Source organism: Plecotus auritus (assembly GCF_963455305.1).
Source record: "Plecotus auritus genome assembly, chromosome: 7".
Lineage (NCBI taxonomy): Eukaryota > Metazoa > Chordata > Mammalia > Chiroptera > Vespertilionidae > Plecotus > Plecotus auritus.
In genome coordinates this window covers 49880766-49891892 of record NC_137774.1, presented here as the reverse complement: position 1 = coordinate 49891892, position 11127 = coordinate 49880766, and the positions used below count along the sequence as shown (strand labels likewise).

The window sequence follows — 11127 nt, the reverse complement described above, 5'->3', positions numbered from 1 at the left end:
CCCTGCTTTGAATGTTTCCCAAAATAGAAGCAAGAACGTGCATGCTCAGACAACCTAATTAATATGGTACCAGCATGCAATCTGGGTTTTTCTAATTAAATGTAGCCATGAGCGCCATAGCAGGGATTTCATTAAACTAGTCAAAACAATTGTATCCCTGGTAATGCAGGGTGGGTGTAGCCAAAATACGAATACAGAGTGTGATTCTGGGGCTTGCTGAACTACATTCACCATTGAGTTCACAGCTTCATCATTTCTTTCGTGTGACGTTGATAGCATTCATTGACAGAATTTTTGTGGAGCTCTTTTATATTAGTGCAATTCACTTGTGGTAAAAGTTAATGGTAAAATTGTACAAACTCCACATATCCAGGATTGCCAAAGTTAAAAATCCCTGAGTTATGAAAGTGTGGATCCCCCTGTCAGGTAAAATCCTGACTAGGAGCATGCTTAGTAAGGACGAAAAAGAAAAAAAAAAAAAAAGAAAGTATAATATAGGTAGTGGAGGAAGTAAAAAATACAAACTATAACTTCATGATCATTGTTCTTGCTCTTTGCTGTTTTCTATAGCATATGTTGATGGTGGTGAATTTCACAATTTTATACATTGTTACAAATAATTAATAAAAATAATAGTTATTGAGCTAGAGGAGGAATGACTATTAACCAGAAAGCCTATGACCTTTGGAAAGATAGTTGCTTCTACCTTAGTTGATACGAACAATAGTTGGATTATTTTAGAAAAGGGTGTTTTTGTGTGTTTTTTTTACTTGGATATAGAAGCCAAGGGGTGAACTATAACAAGCATTTGTAATTTATGTCCATCCAACATCTTTGAACATGCAATTTGTTTTGCTTATTTTCCAAATTAAGTGACACATCTTCCTAAGGCAGAAACCAGAAAATTCACATCCTCACATTCCCTTGTAGCAAGTGCACAGGTATGATGTCTAGGTTTTACCAATTAAAGTCATACATGATATATTTGGGCTCAGAAGTAAATATCAAGAAAAGTCCAGCCCTAACCGGTTTGGCTCAGTGGATAGAGCGTCGGCCTGCGGACTGGAAGGTCCCGGGTTCTATTCCGGTCAAGGGCATGTACCTTGGTTGCAGGCACATCCCCAGAAGGAGGTGTGCAGGAGGCAGCTAATAGATGTTTCTCTCCCATTGATGTTTCTAGCTCTCTATCCCTCTCCCTTCCTCTCTGTGAAATATCAATAAAATATATTTTTTAAAAAATTAAAAAAAAAGAAAAGTCCAAAGTCACGCCCAGGCAGCTGTAAGCAGGCATGACAGCAGAGGCATCAGTACCTCGGGTGGCAGCATCGGGGCTGCAGTGCTCACTGAGGGGTTATATATTCTCATTAGAGAAGAACCCTGGCTCTCCTGGAGATTCTTCGTACCACTGACTATCCTTTAACAGACACTTCTGTTAAACAAAATGTGGAGGATTGCTTTGTGTACAAATAAAAACTCTGAATTATATATTTTGCTGAATAATGCATTCACTGAAGTAGAAAGTACAATAGTTAAATAATAATGTGACTTTAGTTTTTTTAATGTGTTATCAAAATACAGTATGCAAAAATGAATTTTTTAAAAGATGTGGAATTCTGAGGGATATTACTTTTTGTTGTTTTGTTGGTTTGCATTAAATTTTAAGATAATTAGAGACTCACATGGATCTGTAAGAAATAACACATAGAGATCTTTTCTATTCTTTACTCAGTTTTCTTTAATGATGGAATTTTATAAAGTTACTGCAAGCCTGGTGCACAGATTTGTGCACCGGTGGGGTCACTCAGCCTGGCCTGGGCCCTTTCACAATCCGGGACCCCTCGGGGGATGTCCGACTGCCAGTTTTGGCCTGCCCAAAACCGGCAGTCCAACATCCCCCAAGGGATGTAGTAGTGCACGAAACGGTAGGCAGCCAGGGAGGAGCCCGAGCCCAGGCCAGGTGCCACTCTTACTCATCCCAGCCCCACTGCACCTGCCACCACCACCACTCAGTAGTGCTGCTGCGGAGGCAGGAGAGGCTTGTGCCACCGCAGCTGCTCTTGCCAGCCATGAGCCCAACTGTGGGAGTGTACTGACCACCAGGGGGCAGCTCCTACATTGAGTGACTGCCCCCTGGTGGTCAGTGTGCATCATAGTGACCAGTCGACCGGTCATTTGGTCATTTAGTCTACCAGTCGCTTAGGCTTTTATATATATAGATGGTACATCACAACCAATACATTGACAAGCATACAGCACGTAACCTTTGGTACTGTGTTTTTCATCACTAAGCATATTTTATACCCTTCATACTTGTCCAGGTTTTTGCACAAATCAATCATCTGCTTATTTGTATAGCATAGCTGAATAGTACTTCATGGTATGGATGTACTGGCTTGTTTAATCATTCACCTGTTGAAGAACACCTGGATCATTTCCAGTTGGGGAATATACAAATAAAGTTTCTATGAACATTCATGTAAATGATTTTGTACCTAAACATCAGTTTTCTTTTCTCTGGGATAAATGCCCAAGCATGTATGTAACTCATGGGTTGGATGATAATTCCCTGTTTACATGCATAAAAAACTGCCAAGCTGTTTTTTCTTCAGAGTGACTATACCATTTTATCCTAGTCATGCTGATAAGTGTGCAGTGGTCTCTCACTGTGGTTTTAGCATGCATTTCCGAGGTGACTAATGATGCTGGGCATTGTTCACATATTATTTGCATCTGTATATGCTACTCATTACTACAGCCTTTGGTTCAAGTCACCGTTATCTTTTAACTGGATAGAATTTCTCCTGAACTGGTTTTATGATTCTGTGTCTTGTTACAAGTTACTAAAATTCATAATTCCACTTTCAGTAATGGCAGACTAGCTAGTTGAGATCAATCCCCCTTCTAATCTTATATAATAAAGAGGCAATATGCAAATTGACCATCACTCCAACACACAAGATGGCCAGCCCCATATGGTCAAAGATGGCCACCCCCATGTGGACACAAGATGGCTGCCAAAAGATGGCTGGCAGGGGAGGGCAGTTGGGGGAAACCAGGCCTGTAGGAGAGGGCAGTTAGGGGTGACCAGGCCTGCAGGGGAGGGCAGTTAGGGGCGACCAGGCCTGCAGGGGAGGGCAGTTAGGGGCAACCGGGCTGGCAGGAGAGGGCAATTAGGGGCAATCGGGCCAGCAGGGGAGCAGTTAGGCATTGATTAGGCTGGCAGGGGAGAGGTTAGGGGGTGATCAGGCTGGCAGGCAGAAGCAGTTAGGGGCAATCAGGCAGGCAGGCAGGTGAGCAGTTGGGAGCCAGCAGTCCTGGATTGTGAGAGGGATCCCAGATTGAAGAGGGTGCAGGCTGGGCTGAGGGACACACCCCCCATGCATGAATTTCATGCACCAGGCCTCTAGTAATAATCACAAAAGCCCCTCAAATACAAAGAAATCTCTTAAGAGTTACTCAGCCAAGAGGTATTGAAGGGCCATGATATTGAAAAGAAGGGAAATACAAAGATATTGGCCTAATATTAAGCACTAGTTTTCCCTTCAAAGTATTTGCTAATTTAAAGGCAGCAGCTGAGAAATGAAAGCTAAGCAGAAAGCAATGATTCAGAAGCTGAGCAGAATTTAATCTACTGTGAGCGAGAAATGAGAAATGGAGTTCAAAATCTGCCAAGGAAGAGGAGATCTGGTGAATGACCCTGACTGTCACTGCGACTCTCGCTGGCCTCTTCTTAAAAAGCATTGGGTAGCCCAGCCGGTGTGGTTCATAGGTTGAGTGTTGACCTATGAACCAGGAGATACAGTTCAATTCCTGGTCAGGGCACTTGCCTGGGTTTCCGGTTCAATCCCCAGTAGAGGGCGTGCAGGAGGCAGCCCCTCAATGATTCTATCTCCCTCTCCCTTCCTCTCTGAATCAATAAAGTATGTTTTATTTAAAAAGTATGGGGAAACAAGAAATGTGCCAGCTTTCACAAAAGGAGAGGGCCTTGAAGACCAAAGAGCAGCCTCCTATCAGCTCAACCCTGATGGAATCAAGCTGATCTGCCCCTGAACTCGTGGATGTTAAAATAACTATGATTGTTACATTCAAAAATCCACATATGGAGAACTTAAGCAGAGAACTACAAATTCTTAAAAAGAATGCATTAGAAATTGTGTAACTGAAAACTGATAGCTGGAATAAAGAACTGAGTGGGTGTGCTTGATAACAGATTAGTCATGGGATCAGCAAACTTTCTCAGATAATGATTTCAGGCTTTGCGGGTCAATAGCTCTGCCCAAACCACCCAGCTCTGCCGCTGAAGGGCAAATAGACCTTAGTCAAATGAGTGGGCATAGCTGAGTCCCAATACATCATGATTTACAAAAACAATTTACAAAATCACAGAAAAAGACAAGGATGGAAAAAGATTCGAAGGATCCCTGCCCCTGATAGAGGTGACTTTAACTTCTCTGAGCTCACTGCAACTTCAGTGTCTCTCAGAGCCCCTGGAGTAGTACCTGGCTCCCCTTGGGCAGGGCGGGGGCGCGGGGGAGGGACCATGAAGTTCTTCTTTACATAACCCTCAGCACCTAAAACAATACTGATTTTACTATATAAAAAACTCTTAGTAAATGCTTTTCTTCTATAAGTGGCATTCGTGTAGAGAATCTACATGCCCACACATCATTAATGCCAGCTACTGTTCCAGGGCCAGACATGATGACTGTGGGATGTGCAGAAGACAGCGTGACACTCACTCTGGAGGAGGGGGGCAATTAGCCACACAACACTCCATGGTATTTTCAAAAGATCTTCAAAATGCGCCCCAGTGAGAAAAGCTACCCCTCTCACACACTCCGAATGGCATTTCCTTAGTTCTATTGCAAAATTTCTACAAGAGGGGCCTGGCTTTATCAGCACTTCATTAATTAGGAAACTGGGATCCAGACATTTCTAAGAACATAGCTAATAAGAGACAGAGCTGTGCTCCCAGCCCACATCACCCTCATTCCAAAGCGCCTCCCCCCACCCCCCACCCCCACTTTTTTGTGGCTATACTGTCCTCTGCCCTGGGATTGACTCTCCTTGAAAACTGAGACCTCGACCGGCCACTGAAACTTCTTGAGTATCAGAAGCGTATAAAACAATTCTCCATGGTTGCCTGTCTTGAACTGTGATACCATTATCCTCTTACGGATCGATTGGTGTGAAATCAGATCCTGCCTGGGAGCAGGAAAAAGAATAGAGAGGGAAGACTCTGGCTCCAAGCTCCGCAAGACACAAAAACTTATTGGAGTTCTGCAGAGGTCTGTTCAAAGTCTGGGTGTATTCTGTCATTTGGCAAGAATTAAATGGAGCCTTGTGTCCTCTAAGATTATTCTGTTACCTTCAGGATTAGGTTACCCGTCATATTTAACCTATGGGAAAAGCCGCCACAAAGCTGTGCTAAAGATGTAATGGGAAGCATACAATAAAGAACCCTCATGTCAAAGAGATACAAATTTCCCACAGAGAGCGGCAGCTGAATGACTGTTTTCTGCTCCTGCCTACCATCCCTGAGGGGGACTCGGCCTCAGAGGCCAAAGGGATGCGAGGGAACCAGCCCTGGCTCCTCTGGACAGATACAGGTGCTCTGGTCTTATTCATTTGTGAGGTGACTACCCAGAGGGGTGCAGGAAGAAGAGAGAGGGTTGCTAAAGGACTTATCTTGCTTAATCTGTAGGAATTCCAGAAGGCCCTGGGGAACCTGAGATTCCTAGACATTTTCCCTTCTCACATTTCCTACTGGAAATCCCTCCAGCTGGCGGGATGCTGAAATAGGTACCATTTAGTTGGCTAATGAAGTCCATATGCAATTGTTAGAAACATAACTGACACTTCAGACTCGGGCCTGCCTTCGGCTGCACAGCTCTGCTGCCCAACGTGGCTGCCTGCTGGGGAGGCTGCTGTTTCCCCAGTTGCTCTGTCCCAGCTGGAATTCACAGGAGACGCTTGATGTGCTAATGTCAGGTTATGATAATACCTATCTGTTATGCTGATCAAATAAAATAACATTTGTAAAGCAAAGTGCCAGACAGACAGTGGGCACTGTCTAAATAAAAGGTTATTTACAACCTGTCCCGCCCGACTTTTCCAGCTCGTTTCTCAGAACTCCGCTCCTCGCAGGGCCCAGCCCTGGGCACCTCTATCTACACTGAGAAGGTCATTGTTCCCACAGGCAGTAGGTCCCTCCTGCCTCTGTGACTTCCTGCATGCCTGCAGCAGAGAGCTGCACTGGCTGGCATTTATCTCCTGAGCAACAAATTCAAAGTGTTTGAGGGTCGGAGAACAGTCTTCATGAACTAGGTTGGACGTTCTCTGTAATGTTTAGCGTTTTGGCTTTGGGGACAGAGTTGGCACTCAGTAAATAGTTGTGAGGCAAATGAGTACATAAAGAAAGAGGGTTCAGAATGATTCTGACACATCATGTAAAAAAATCACCGAGGAGGCTTGTTAAATTACAGTCTGCAGTGTTTCCCTTACAGATAAGAGATGCAGAAAGGGGAATTCATAATGTGTATGCACACACATGCACAGTCATACACATACAAACACACAGTCACACAGTCACATACAATAATTGATTAAATACATAAATAATAAAAGAACATAATTTATTTTATTTTAATTGAATTTATTGGGGTGACTGGTTAATAACATTATGTAGATTTCAGGTGTGCAATGCTATAGTACATCTGTATATTGTATTATGTGTTCACCACCCCAAGTTAAGTCTCCTTCCAACATCATTTATCATTTCCTTTATCAGCTCCTGCCTCCCCAGGCCCACCTTTCCCTCTGGTAATCACCATACTATTGTCTGTGTCTATGAGTCATTGGGAGTTTTGTGGGTATTTTTTTGCTTAGTCCCTTCCCCTCTCCCCGCCGCAACACTCCCTCCCCTCTGACAGCTGTCAGTCTATTCTCTGTATCTATGAGTCTGTCTCTATTTTGTTTGTTAGTGGTTTTTTTTTCACTCATTAGATTCCACATGTAAGTGAGATCATATGGTACTTGTCTTTCTCTGACTGGCTTATTTCACTCAGCATAATGCTCCCCAGGTCCATCCATCCTGTCACAAAAGATAAGATTTCTTTGTTGTTTTTTTACAGCCAACTTATATTCCATTGTGTAAATGTGACACACCTTTTTTATCCACTCATCTACTGATGGGCACTTTGGCTGCTTCCAAATCTTGACTATCCTATATAATAAAGGGCTAATATGCAAATAGACCGAATGGAGGAACAACCGAACAACCAGTCGCTATGATGTGCGCTGAATACCAGAGGGTGCGCACAGAACATGGCAGGCATCAGCCATGGCAGGATGGTGGAGCAAGTGAGCTGGGGCAACAGACCAAGGTGGAGCACTGATCACCGGCCCTGATTGCCTCTGAGGGCTTCTCCACCTTCCCCTACTCCTGAGGGGTGATCAGGGCAGCAGCAGCAGCTAGTACCCACTGACAACACCAGCCCCCACTCAAATCCGCTGCTGGCCCTGGCTCTGTAGCATCAGCAAGTGCGAGCAGGGCCAGCATTGTCAGCATGTGGGAGCGGTGGTGGTGGGAGTGGGGCTGCTGGCATACAGGGGACCGGGGGCATGGAGGATGGGCTGAGACCCACCCCTGTGCCCACCGCAGCCTCCCAGCCCACAGTTCCTTTCAAGGTGCATGAATTCGTGCACTGGGCCCCTAGTCTATAATAATAAAAGTGTAATATGCAAATCGACCGAACAGCAGAACAACCGTCCAGATGTTCTTCCAGACAAAACCAGGTGAAGGCCAAGGCATCCGGGGCTGTGAGGGCTGAGGCAGCCAGGGCTGCAAAAGCCTACTCTTGCATGTATTTCATGCATAGGGCCTCTAGTTGTAAATAACACTGCAATGAACATGGAGGTGCATATATTCTTTCAAATTGCTGCTTCAGGTTTCTTTGTATATATTCCCAGAAATGGAATCTCTGGGTAATAAGGCAGTTCAATCTTAATTCTTTTTTTAAAAAAATCTTTTACCTTCATCTAAGGATACCATTTATTGACTTGAGAAAGAGAGAGAGAGAGAGAGAGGGAGGGAGGGAGAGAGAGAGAGAGAGGGAGGGAAGGAGGGAGAGAGAGAGAGGGAGAGAAAGAGAGAGAGAGAGAGAGAGAGAGAGAGAGAGAGAGATTGGTTGCCTCCCATACTCGCCCCAACCTGGGATAGAACCCGCAACCTAGTTATGTACCCTGACCAGATGTCAAATCCACAAACTTTTGGTGTGTGGGATGACACACCAACTAACCATGCCACCTGGCCAGGGCCATTTTTAATTTTTTTAAGAAACTCCATAGTGTTTTGCACAGAGGCTGCACCAATCTGCATTCCCACCAACAGTGCACAAGGGTTTCCTTTTCTCCACATCTTCACCAACACTTGTTTGTTAAGTGTATTATTGACTAGAGGCCCGGTGCATGAAAATCATGCACTCTGGTGGGTCCCTCAGCCTGGCCTGCACCCTCTCGCAGTCTGGGAGCCCTCGGGGAATGTCCGACTGACAGTTTAGGCCCTCTCCCCCTGGGGAGCTGGCCTAAGCTGTCAGTCAGACATCCTTAGTGCTGTCGTGGAGGTGGGAGAGGGCACTCACCAGCCATGAGCCCGGCTTCTGGCTGAGCGGCGCTCCCCCTGTGGGAGCACACTGACCACCAGGAGGCAGCTCCTGCATTGAGCATCTGCCCCCTGGTGGTCAGTGCGTGTCATAGAGACAAGTTGTTCCACAGTTTGATTGATTTGCATATTAGCCTTTTATAAGACTAGTAGCCCTGCACACAAATCCATGCACCAGTAGCTCGCCAGTAGCTCACTGCCACCCTCCAGTAGCTCTCCGCCTGCTCCTCCACTCTCCTATAGCTCCCCCCGCCCCCATGCCTCCCCTCATAGCTAGCTGCTCCACCCTCCTGCGGATCCGTGATCTGGTCGTTACACAATTGGTCATTAGGCTTCACGGCGTAATGACCATTTGCATATTACATCTTTATTTCATAGGATAGCCATGCTGATAGATGTGCACCTCTTAATTTGCATCTCTCTGATGATTGTGACATTGAGCATCATCTCATATGTGTATTGGCCATCTGTATGCACTCTGGAGAAGTGTCTATTTGGATCCTTTGCTCATTCTTTAATTGGATTGTTTTTTAGTGTTGAGTTGTATGAGTTCTCGATAAATTTTGGATGCTAACCCCTTATCAGATGTATTATTGACAAATATGTTCTCCCATTCAGTGGGTTGTATTTTAATCTTTTGATGGTTTTCTTTGCTGTGTAAAGACTTTTAGTTTGATATAATCCCATTTAATTTTTCTTTTGTTTCCCTTGCCCAAGGACAGTGGTCGGCAAACTCCTTAGTCAACAGAGCCAAATATCAACAGTACAACGACTGAAATTTCTTTTGAGAGCCAAATTTTTTAAACTTAAACTTCTTCTAACGCCACTTCTTCAAAATAGACTCGCCCAGGCCGTGGTATTTTGTGGAAGAGCCACACTCAAGAGGCCAAAGAGCTGCATGTGGCTCAGGAACCGCAGTTTGCAGACCACTGCCTAAGGACAAATATCAGAAAAAATATTGCTACAAAAATTTGTTCAAGAATTCGATCAACATGGTGGGTGCTCTGGGTCTCTTGCTCAGGGCGCATGTCCGTGCTGTTTTCACTCCCTATGGGTTGGTGACCCAGAGAGTGGCAGGCCTGGGATCTACCGGCAGTGAGCCCACCCAATTCCCACTGGGAACCGGAGGAGCTGGAGCTGCAGGAGGTGGAGAGGTACCGGCTCCTTCTCAGGCCCTCAGCCTGAAACAGGATTCCCGGGCCCTTGCTTCTTTCCTTATTAGAGGCACAGGGGCAGGTGTTTTGCTCCTTTGGGACCATGGGGTCCCTTCACCAGTTACGTATTTCATCACCCGTTTAGAGAGTTTGCCTTGCTCGGGGGCTGCTGTTGTAGGTGTTAGATTTCTGGGGCAATGAACAAAGAGACGAGGGCTGGGTGCTTCGTGATTTAGCCTGAGATGCTTCAACTACCCATGTTGCTTTCACGCATGGCTTCTGCCATTGGTTCTCTCCCCCGATGCCCTGAAACGACAGAAAAAAAGCCATCCTGTTCCAGAAAATTTGGAGGCAAATGGAGCCACAAGGGGCCCCTCCCAGGACTCTGACATGGGAAGCCATGGGGCAGATCTGATATTTACATGAAGAATTTCCAGAGTCCTGGTCAGTTCCCAGATTGGCTGAAGGCTTTGGTGTTAGCACCGATGTGATCAGAAGGGTTTTAAAAAGCAAGTTTGTACCCACATTGGAGCAGAAACTGAAGCAGGATCAAAAAGTTTTTAACCCACTCGCTTCGCCAGGTTCCAGGGTCTGGAGAGACCTGGAAGCTGCTTTCTGCAGGCCACCCTGTTTCGGGAGGTGAAGCCTCATCTCAAGGCCAAGGTCACAGGACAGCTTTGAAAGTGATAGAGCTGAATACTCAAGAGTACAAACACACCAAGGAGACAGATGGGAAGGAATAAAGGTCCAGAACCTGGAGAAGGAAAGCTTTGTGCCTGTTGCTGCAGCCCAAGGTCATCAGAGAGAGCTGCGGAAGTGCTCCACCAGTGATTGTGAGGGCACCAGAGGCACTGACAGTGAGGGATTGCCAAGTGCGAAGGAGCTGGAAGAGTTGAAGGCAAGAGAACTGGGTGACCAGAACTTCAGCAGCAAGGTAGTGCAGAGGGGGCGGGAGTTCTTTGACGACAATGGGAACTTCCTGTACAGAATGTGAACTGGAGTCTGGCTTGTGGAGATGCCATGTGAAACACAGCTGAGCGAGTATATTTGAGCTGCCTGGATTTTTGTGTGTGGATTATCCACCTTGGAAGTGATGAGCCTGGAAATGGAAAGAGCTGCTTGTATTTCAATCTGACAAGGGGCGGTGAACTTCACAGGGCAGATGGATATGGGGGCAGCATGAATAACTGGCTAGAGATAGTCTAGCTTCTGGAGCATGGCTCCTGGTCTGACCCATGAGGATATTCAGTACTCACCCTTCTTGCTTAGGTTCTCTGTGTCAAAACCAGCCTGTGTCGCATGTGTTAGGAG

General features: G+C 45.7%; 1 pseudogene across 1 annotated transcript; it reads left to right on the top strand.

Moving 5' to 3' along the window:
• The first annotated feature begins 9654 nt into the window (after nucleotides 1–9654).
• Nucleotides 9655–10810, top strand: LOC308252610 (neugrin-like; annotated as a pseudogene). Its single transcript has 2 exons — nucleotides 9655–9816; nucleotides 10135–10810. The product of its transcript is annotated as a neugrin-like (transcript).
• Nucleotides 10811–11127: the final 317 nt, after the last annotated feature.